Below are 11,881 nucleotides of genomic sequence, written 5' to 3'. Positions count from 1 at the left end.
ACACGGCTATACATATAATATACAACTCACGGCCAACATCATGCACACATGGCTACAACTTCACTAAAATCATCCAACTTCCATTATTAACATAACACCCACAACAATAACAACCCAATACTAGATAAAATAATTAAAACATGATTTCTACACACACACATACATGCACGGCCACACCCCTATATTCATATTCCTCATGAATTTCATCCATTTTTTGTACACTACAACATGCACCAATATCCATAACATATAAAGAAAGAATTAAACCTTACATTCTTCCTCACTTCTTCACTTGGATAGAACTCACAACTTGCAAGAATATGGGTTTTTCTTGCTCCAAAGACCACTTCACTTTGCTAGGAACCCTTCAATTAGTAGAAAATGATTTTTGAAGAAAAAAATTTCCAAGGTTTTGTTGGATCTTGCTCTTGGCCGAAATGGCCTTGGAAAATTTCTCCTTTTTCTCTTGTTCTTTGTTTTCTTGAAAAGTCTAGAAAGTCCCATGGAAAAGATGACTAAGTCATCTTTTATTTGGTCTCTTAAACTTCTAGTTGGGCCTAAGCCCACTCACTTGGATGGCCAACATGGTCCAATGACCCAAGCCCTTTTTTTTTTTGTTCTATTATGCACTTCATGAAAAATAAATTTTTTCGAATTCCAAATTTACCCTTCGTCTTCCTCTATATTTCCACGAGTCATGTTGCAAATTTCCCTTTATACCCTTGACCTTTCTCAACATTCCCACTTCCAAATTCTTCATAAACAACTCATATGCCAAACAAAAATAAAAATGAAGCCTTGTTTGTCATCTTCCTGCGATTATCTTGATTTATCCGATTGCACAAAAATGCGGGATATAACAAACAGGTTATGGGAGAGGCACATTATTCCTGCTATTCTATTCATCCAGGCTCAACAAAGATGTACTATGATCTCAAGGAAGTTTATTGGTGGGAGGGTATGAAAAGAGATATAACAAGGTTTGTCACTCAGTGTTCAAATTGTCAGCAGGTCAAAATAGAGCACCAGAAGCCTGGAGGCCTATTGTAGGCTATGGAGATTTCGACATGAAAGTGGGAGGTAATTAATATAGACTTTATTACAAGGTTGCCCTATCACGACCCGACTAAGGGCCGTGACGGGTACCCAGAGCTAACCACCGAGCACCACTCATCCTACTACTTATCATGCTCATTAAACGTTCTTTTATCAAAATCGTACTCAAACTATACGAAAATCGTCTTTCATTCGGGAACATAAATAGTTTTATATGCACAAGCCTTTTGGTAATTAAAATAAAATTTACATATATATATATATATATATATATATATATATATATATATATATATATATATATATACATAATGGCAATCTCGTGAGACCATATAACCCACCCTGCGTACCTACGAGCCTCTAATAGAGTACTAGACATAAGGACGGGACAAGACCCCGTCATGCCCAAAATATACATATGTACACAACAGAATAATCATAAGCACCTCCGAAACAATGGAGTGCTCTCAAATCAGCTGACAGCTACTACGAGTCTGGATCAAGCTCACCTCCCTATCTACATGTGGGCATGAACACAGCGTCCAAAGAAAACGGACGTCAGTACGAACATTGTACTGAGTATGAGAGGCATAAACAATGATATTAAGTCAATGAAATAAAGGAAGCATCAATAAGGAGAATCTGTATTTGACTGTCAAATATAGAGGAAATGATGCATGCTGGCTTACTCATAATCATCATTTATCTACACTTACCGCAATTCACCATTTCTCTTTGATTTCTCCACAATTATGATTATAACTCGTTATCGCGTTTTCTCATATATAATACTTATTTCATGGTCTAAATGTCACTTATAACATATTCACAATCACAGCATACCAATATTCATGATTCATTCCAATCACTACTCAACAATGACACTATTCACACATTCATGACCCAATTTCTATGTCTTTTCACAATCCAAGTGTTTCAAATTTTAACCACTCAAACCATATAATATGGTCATAAAACTCACCTTAGATGATGGATAAACAACACTCAAGTGGAGCTCCTCTTCTAGCACCAAAACCCTAACTCACCTCTTTTGAGTTTTCTTAGCTTAGATGAACTTTTAATGAGTTTCATACACTTGATTTCATGTTTTTGGTGTAGGTGACCATGGTTTTCCCTTGAATTCTTGTAGATGAATAATGGAGAAAGTTCTAGAGGTTTCTTTGGTGTGTGGAGAATGAAAATGAAATGAAATAAAAATGAGGGAGGGTCCTTATATTAAATCATGAAATCAGTTTCGTCCAAGATGTACGGTGTGATCGACGGAGCGTCGATCTGGCCGTCGAAGTCGTTAAATTTCCAGTGAGCAATTTGTCGTTTCCCTTCATTCTACGGTGAGAAGAACGGTCCGTCGAACTGATCGACGGAGCGTCGACCTGTTCGTCGAATGGTCTTCGCTCTAGCTCAATTCTACGGCACAATCGACAAAGCGTCGACTTGTCCGACGGTACAAAGAACGGTCGTCGAACCCCCTTTTGCAGAACTACGTTGGAGTTTCATTTGACGAACTTTTCTCTCTAGCCTTTTACTTCTTTGAAATCTTAATTAGAATTATTAAGTATCCCTTCTTACTTGTAGGGACATCATGTTCACCTTAACTTACGTTAGTCCCTTCACCACTCAGCAACCTAAAGTTCCGAGGTGTAACATGCCCCGTACTCAGCGGAAGCGTGATTCAATATGGGTCACAGTTGATAGGCTTACAAAGTCAGCTCACTTTCTGCCTGTCAGAACTACTTATGCAGTCGAGGATTATGCAAAGCTTTACCTTAAGGAAATTGTACGATTTCATGGTGTTCCTTTAGCCATTATTTCAGATAGGGGAGCACAGTTCACAGCTAAATTCTGGATATCTATTCTGCAGGGATTGGGGACTCAGGTGAGTCTTAGTACGGCGTTTCACCCCCAGACAGATGGACAAGCAGAGCGTACTATACAGACCCTTGAAGATATGCTTAGAGCTTGTGTACTTGATTTTCAAGGCAGTTGGGTTGATCATTTGCCTCTTATCGAGTTTGCATATAACAACAGTTACTATTCCAGTATTCAGATGGCTCCTTATGAGGCCTTATATGGGCGGAGATGCAGATCGCCCATAGGGTGGTTCGATGTCGGGGAGAATCAGTTACTAGGCCCAGACTTAATTCAACAAGCAGTTGATAAGGTGAAAGTGATTAGAGAGAGGTTGCTAACAGCTCAGAGCTAACAGAAATCCTATGCGGATAATCGGCGACGTAAGCTAGAGTTCGAGATAGGCAACTGGGTGTTCCTGAAAGTTTCGCCTATAAAGGGAGTGATGAGGTTTGGTAAGAAGGTTAAGTTGAGCCCTCGATATATTGGGCGATATAAGATCATTCGTATAGTGGGTACAATGGCATATAAGCTAGAATTGCCTTCTGAGTTAGAATCGGTACATCCAGTATTTCATGTATCAATGCTTCGTAAGTGTATCGGAGATCCTTCACGAGTGATACCAGTGAATGACATCCAGGTGACCGAGCAGTTATCATACGAGGAAGTTTCAGTGGCTATATTGGATAGGCAGGTCCGTCGGTTGCGGACCGAGGATGTAGCTTCGGTTAAAGTCTTGTGGAGGAGTAAGAATGTGGAGGAAGTGACTTGGGAAGCGGATGAGGCAATGAAGACGGAGTACCCGCATTTGTTTCCAGCAGTATACGAGGTTCAGTCTGAGGCATTATTGCCCCCAGGTATTACTTCATTTCAGTTGTCGTGATTGGTCGTGTGAGGCCATGGCATTGTTTATTATAGTATGTGGCCCTCTGTGGCATTATTTTGGGTTGTTGCGTGCAGGGTGGATTGGTATAAGCACAGGGGAAATTCTGCCGAAATTTTTATAACCAAGGATTGTTCAAACATTCGAGGACGAATGTTCCTAAGGGGGAGAGAATGTTACACCCCTCGTGTTCGTAGTGGTAGAACCTATGGTTTCCTAGTCGAGTATGCCCTTGGAATAGAGACTCGATGTCACGACCCAACCCCGTAGGCCGTGACTAGTACCTAATATGGGTACTCGTATACACACCCGTTAGCTATATGTTCAGTCCACAACTATCAACAGATAATGTAGTACATAAGCCGACAAGGCTGTCATAACATGTGGGAATGTCCCAACTATATATATATAAATGCAAGCCAACAAGGCTGCTACCACAACATGACAATATCTGCAAACCGACGAGGTTGTTACAACGATAAAATACGCATACTGATAATACACACACAACTGATCACGTCTGAATACGACCCACATACATGTCCACAAACCTCTAAGAGTTTCAACAGTGAAATATGACGGGACAGGGCCCCGTCCTACCCTTAGACAACATATGCATATATTTAGATAAAAAAGGATCTATACCAAAATCTGGGCTCCGGAACAACGGAACTCTCCAAGATAGCAGAAGGGAAATCTTAAGCTGGCGGTTCACCAAAGCACGTATCTGTACCTGCGGGCATGAAACGCAGCCCCCCGAAGAAAGGGGGTCAGTACGGAATATGTACTGAGCCTGTAAAGCGTGAAATACAGTAAACAAGTACAATATTCAGAATACCAAAACACTTGCCTTTGTGACATAATCATATTTGTCAATATCATATATCAGATGCATATATATATATATATATATGTATATATATATATATATATATATATATATATATATATATATATATATATCGTACCCGGCCCTTTAATGAGGGACGTGGTGAATAAGATCATCATAAGCCCTCCTGGCCGCCATGACATGTCATCATATATCATATCATCATATCGACATATCGTCATATCATCATATCATCATATCATCATATACATATATACCGTACCCGGCCCTTTAGCGAGGGACTCGGTGAACAATGCAGTGAAACTGTGCACGATAACATACCCGGCCCGGGACTCGGTGAAAGATATATTGAGGCATGCACGAGCAGGGTAGTGAGAAACTATATGCAATTCAAAACATTTTTAAGGACTCAATAGAATAGTCAACACGAACCATCGTTTGCAAATTTAAATAATAGTCATATCATATACCTTTCGGATGTCCCTGTGGATTATATCAAAATGGAACTTTGAAATCATGTGTACATATCAAAATATAAAAAAAAAATATAAGTTATGGGAATCAAGATCATTAGCCATCCTAGTGGTTCTAGGAATAGGAATTCCTTTGGAATCGTATATATATCGTATATTCATTTCACAACGATCATGCCAAAAAAAGAAAGAAGGGTTAACTTCACATACCTTTAGCGCTTATTCGCCACACAATATGTATACGCTTCCCAATAATACTTCAACCTATATTAAGACGCCAACAACTACGGTTAAGCTACGGGGAGATTCAAAACGTATTCTAACGTTAGTAACTCCTTTCTAGATGTTTAGACGATGTTTTCCCTTGTATCCAAACCAACTACATACAACCAATCCAACATACAACACAATGCATAATCTTAATTATCATTAGTCTTCCAAGCTCAATAAGAACAACAACAACGTGTCAAAACAGCCCGTACTTTACAACACTCGATAATAGTTTACATGCGATTATGACACATCCAATTTATTCTTGTTAGTCTATAGTCATAATATTTCGTCGAAACGATTCTATAACAGCCCAACCACTATGACAACATGATGTATATTCTTAACTATAATTAGTTTTTCCAACTTAGCGAAAACAACACGTCCAAAACAGTCCCTAACCAACAACACGTCCAAAACAGTCCCTAAACAACAACATAACAATGCTCGGAATTCTTGCAAACTTTTACGAACATACTAAGCAAACCACATACGATTCTTACACATTATTTCATGTCTTCCTTTCATATAATTTCAGTAAGTTACGACCAGCAGTCACACGACAACTACATCATCAATTCATACGCAACTAAGCTACATTGTCATCACTATAATCCTTACAACAACCCACAAACGGTTTTAGTTCCAACTCCAACCATTAAACACCTTCATCTCCATCATAAAATTCATGAAAACAACAATCAAAATATCAAGTAAAATCAGTTCACTATCTTCCACACAAAACAGTCCCTATACGGTTTTAACCATGCTTCAACATCACACACAAAATTTCATGGATTCAATTTATATTCATACTAACACAACTTCACCTTTAACCTTCCAATTCTTTTCATTCTTTTTACCATGCAATCTATGATAGCAACAACCATAATTACTAGAGAAAATCCGTCCACCATTTCCACTAAAACAGTCCCTACGGCCACATTAACATTCCAACACCAACATTCATGATTTTATGCATGCAATTCATGTTCACCAAGTTACAACCATACTTCAACATCAACACATATAATTTCATGCATGCAACTTATATTTACACATCTACATCACCCTTAATACATGCAAAAGAAAGTTAAACCTTACCTTGACAATTTGACTTCTCAACTTGGCTAGAGTTTGTGCCTTGAATTTAATTCTTGTTCTTGATATCTAGGATCAATCCCAAGTTGTTATACACCTTCCAAAGGGTTGAAATGCTTGAATAAATTATTTTTTTGGTCAACACACAAAGAGCTCAATTTTAGCCCTCTTGGCCGAGAGCTTCTCCTTCTTGTCTCTAAGTTTCCTATTTTTGTTAAAGATGAGAAAATGAGCTCCCTTAGTCATCCATTTGATTAAACTATGATGTCTACAAGTTGGACACATGCTCCACTCATGACATTGAGCCACTCAATTAACTTTGAACTTAATATTCAATTTCTTTCTCCCTCAACTTTCGGCTACTTGGCCGAGCCTCATTTTCTTTCTCCTTTCCATTTAATTGTTTACAATACAATTGCATGTGTAGTGGATGAATCATACACTAACCTTTGTCAATTGCAATCATACAAGGATGAATTGTCAATATTTAAATGTGCAATGATTCTTCCAACATGTATGCCTTCATAAAATAATGGATGCCTTCATAAAACAATGGATGCCTTCAATATTTAAATGCATGCCTCACACTTTTCTCCCCCTATTTTCAGCCACTTTGGCCGAGCCTCCCACTTATCTTTCTTTCAATTTAGTTGTCCACAATACAATGAAAGTGTAGTGGATGAATCAACATTTAAATGTATATTTGTATGTCTTCCATAATAGCCTTATTTTAGATGACTTTGAGTCATCTTTTGGGCATTGGCACGTTAATGGCCATCTTGGCTCATTGTTGCCACAAATTTTTAATTAACACCACAATTAAGTAGTTTCCTAATCTCCAATAATATTTTTATACTAAGTAAAATTTATAACCAATTAGTTCTAATTTAGAAATTAAGAATTAAAGGTTTCTATCTCACGTCGATTCCTTCGCGAATAACTCGACGTATAAAATATGGGGTCTAACACTCGAACCCGAGTTTGGAGGTAGAAAATGGCTTACCCCATGTACAAGGGTACCAGCAGATATTCCTGGCAATTTATAGAGTTAACAGTTGAGCGAATCGAATCGGCGCGATCTGAACTGAATCAGAAAAATCTGCAGAACACCAGTCATCGTCGACGGGTCGTCGACATGCTCGACAGACCGTCGGTGTGCGTCGTCGACAGGATCCCGCAGCCTTGCATCTGTAGGTGCAGGTCGACGGAGCAAGTCAACGGACCGTCAACATGTCGACGGGCCGTCAACCCGCTCGTCGAATCGGACGCTGTAGCCTTTTTGGCTTCCAAGTATAAATAGGTGGTCCACGACCCTATTTCATATTTTCCTCCTTCCAAAATCAGAAAAACCCTAAGATATTCTCTCCCAATATTTTCCATCATATTAGTGAAGATTTGACAAAACCCGGACCCCGTAAACCCGAGGTGGTGAAGAGGAAGGTTGTTTCTAGGGTTTCTTCAAGGTTGTGAAGTTAGGGAGTTGAAGTTAGAGTGAATCGTGGGATTTTTGACCCCTCAAGGTATGTACATGATTTCTACCCTTACATTTAAGTTGAGTATTAAGAGTTTTAGTGATTCTAAGAAAAGAGGGGAAAGTGGTGGAAGTGGTAAGTGGATGAAAGACAAGACAGTGACTTAGGGTTATTTTAAAAGATGATTAGGAAGGGATTTGATATATATATATATATATATATATATATATATATATATATATATATATATATATATATGTATGTGTGTGTGTGTGTGTGTGTGTTGTCATTGTTAATGTGAGTATTGTAGTTGATGTGGGATCGAATGAGAAGTTGGAGAGTTGTAAGCTTACAAGGAAATTATTGTCTATAGTTCGTTGAGCTTTATACACATTTGAGGATGGTTAGTAAGCGAAGTAAATAGCCTAATTAAGCCTTATGCTATCTTAATTGTAGACTTGCAAGTTCATAAGGTAGAAGTTGGGCGATTGCGTATACTTTAAGGTATGATAAGACTAACCTTTCCTTCTTTTGGCATGATCCTATGATATGATCCAACAAGCGAGTAAGCGAGATTTCATATTACTCTCCTCTTAGAAGTATTAGGAGTACTTCAGTCTTTGATGTTCATGTACCCTATTTATGAGTAATCCTTCTGTTCATGGGTCCAGTCTTATGTAGCCCATTCTATGCATACAGTTTATTCATGCATTACATTTATTATATATTATGTATATTGACCCGTGACTAGAAGGAGTTATATATGCACACATATCAGGCGTTATACACGCGAATATTAGATATATGTAAAGTATGAGAAGATATATAGGTGTTATATACGCATTACTACTATGATGAGGATATTGATTATGGCCACAGAGGAGCTAATATGATATGACGAGATGCCATAGAGGCTTACAGGAGTTATATACGCACAGACATCAGGCGTTATATACGCACAGACATCAGGCGTTATATACGCACTCATATAGATGCACGACCATCATTGATAGGTATGAGCATGCATATCATGTGCCCACAGAGGCATTGTCAGTTACACAGATTTAGGCAGATACTAGTTCATAAAAGTTCATGCAGTCAGTTATTTCAGTTATGAGTTCAGATCTTATCCATGATTCTTATGTTTTTATGTTGTTCTTATGCCTTACATACTCGGTACATTATCCGTACTGACTCTCTGTTGATCGGGGGGCTGCGTTCATGCCCGCGGGTACAAGGAGAAAGACATGCGGTCTGGCTCAGTAGGACCTCTAGATCTAGCAGTGGTCAATACGCTCTATTTGATCCGGAGCTACAGTCAGTTTTGGTATGCCCCTTTTTGGATGTGTACATATGGGTATGACGGGGCCCTGTCCCGTCCCTTCTACAGCTTTTATTCCAGTAGAGGTCTGTAGACAGTTGTATGTAGTAATCAGATGATGTAGCCTTGTCGGCTTCTATTCTTTTGTGTACAGTTTATGTAGCAGCCTAGCTGGCTTGCACTGTTCTTCCGCATGTTGTGTATATGTATGTTGATTGTACAGAGTTCTGATGTTTTCCTCTTATGAGATTAGTTTAAGCCATTTATGGGCTTTTGATATTCAGTATGTTTCAGTTACATGTTTAGGGGTGTTTGGTCGCTAGAGGTCAGACTCCCGTCACGGCTCATCGGTTTGGGTCGTGACAATTCTGTTTTTTCTGAACAACTTCAGAACTACTTGTATTCTCCTGATTGTGCTGATCTTCCTCCACCAAACTAGCCAGAACATCAAATGGATTTCTTCTTGTTGCTTGGTGCTGTTATTTTGATCTTTCACATCAACCTTCTTCTTATTCACTTCACTTTGCTCAAAATTCTTCTTCTTAATAAGCGCCCCAGGATATGTAACTACAACACCACTAGACAAAACCTTTGGAATAAATTTTTGTACTAATATTCCTCTATATCTCCTGTTATAGCCATGAGTATACCTCCCTTCATGGTTTTGTTCCACTGGCTGCTTCCTCTGACCATCATGGTTCTCCAATGGTTTATCCTTGCTAGGACTAACAACGACCTCCTCCTCCTCTAATTCTGGATGCAACGTTCTACATTCAGTATTTGAATGTCCTTGTAACATGCATTCAGTGCAGTATCTAGGTAGATAATCGTATTGGATCTTCACCTTGACTTCACCGATAACCTTAGTATCATCATCCTCAATTTCCATCATCACAAACTTTGGTTTATTTGTTACACCTCAAAATTTTTGGATTTGTTACCTTGTGAGTAGGCTAACGTGAGCTTAAGGTGATTATGAAACCCTTACGAGATTAAGGAAGCTATTATATATCTTAAGGTGCATACTATAAGATTTTGAAGTTGTATGAATATATGAGCCTAAGTTTGTTGAAGGAAGTGAAATGTAAGCGTGTTTGGAAATATGTTCGCTATAATTGAGCTAATATTTATTTGGTAATGTCTTGAGGGGCTGCTATAGGGCCTATTGTAATGTTAATGAAGTGTTATATAAATGTCAAGAAGGTTCCACAAGGATTGAGAGTCAAACGAATCAACGAGAGAAAGTTTCGGATAACTGTGAGTTATACGACCACTTATACGGTCTGTATAACTTTATACGGTCCGTATAAGGGGGGTCTGTATAACATGACCCTTACAGAGAGAGACATTTTCTTGGTGGTGTTATACGGTCCACTTATACGGACCGTATAAGTGGTCCGTATAATTCTATCAGGCAGCTTTATTTATTTTTTTGTATAAATAGAAGACCCTTGTTCTTTTATTTCATTTTTCCACATTTCCTCAAGTCTTGAGAGCTCCAAACCCTTCTCCAAGCATATCCCACTCTAACCTAAGAGAAAACAAAGATCAAAAGGCAATAATCAAAATACCTATGTGTTAGGAGTCTTGCTAGGGTTAGTAGACTAAAAGAAATTCTTGGGTATTGAAGCTAGGGTTTTCATATAAGTTAAGAGCTGCTCCAAAGCTCATTCTTATGAGATAAAAGTTTAGTTTTCATGCTTATTTCATGTTATCATGAATGCTTGGTTGTTGAACAACTAGGTCGAAGAAGAAAGTAGAAAGTGAGGTCTAAATGTAGCTTTTATGACGTTTTTGAGTAGTAAGCTAACTTGAGTCATGATCCTTAGTGTGATATGGGTATAATCTTGTTATGGAAGGTAATAATAGTTATGAGGAAGCATTATATGAAAATGTGCTAAAGTTGGTATGAAGTTGCTAGTATGAGTTGAATATGAGAGTGAATATTGAAGGCTTAACGTAATGTGGTTACTTGATTATGATATTGTGGATGTTATTGTGGTTGTTTGGGAGTTGTTTTGTAATATGGTGGAAGTTGATGAAGTGGAAGTTGATGAAATAGGGGAAATACTGCCCAATTTTCGTCAGATCACGAATTATGCTAGTTTGAATTTAAAAGTATCATTAAGGCTTAACCATGGTATGAATCCTTCTAAATGTAGATTTCTCAAGCTTGACGGTGAACGTTAAATAGTTAAGAAGTTGACAAGGTATGTAAGGTTAATCCTTCTTTCATTAAGGCATGATTCCTTTGCTATATACCACCTCATGGGTTCTAAAATGTCTTCTAAATTACACCATCCCTAGAATTACTAAAGCTCATGATTCTTGATATTTTCACGATGCCATTGCCCCTTTTATATGATAGTTGATCCTCTAAGGAAAGAAGTAACGAAAACGATGATGATAATGATATTGGTGATACTTATGGACTAGTATGTACACATGTATAAGTATGAATGGCTATTATGTGACACCGAGCTTATATAGGTCAAGAAATCCAAATGGAGAAAAACTAGGGTTTTGCTCAAAGTGGAGCATTATTAACCAAAGCTGTTCCTATAACTTCTAAGGTAAGATTCATGA

This window comes from Lycium barbarum, chromosome 7, assembly GCF_019175385.1.
Source record: "Lycium barbarum isolate Lr01 chromosome 7, ASM1917538v2, whole genome shotgun sequence".
Taxonomy (NCBI): Eukaryota; Viridiplantae; Streptophyta; class Magnoliopsida; order Solanales; family Solanaceae; genus Lycium; species Lycium barbarum.
Note: the sequence above shows the minus strand (reverse complement) of the source record.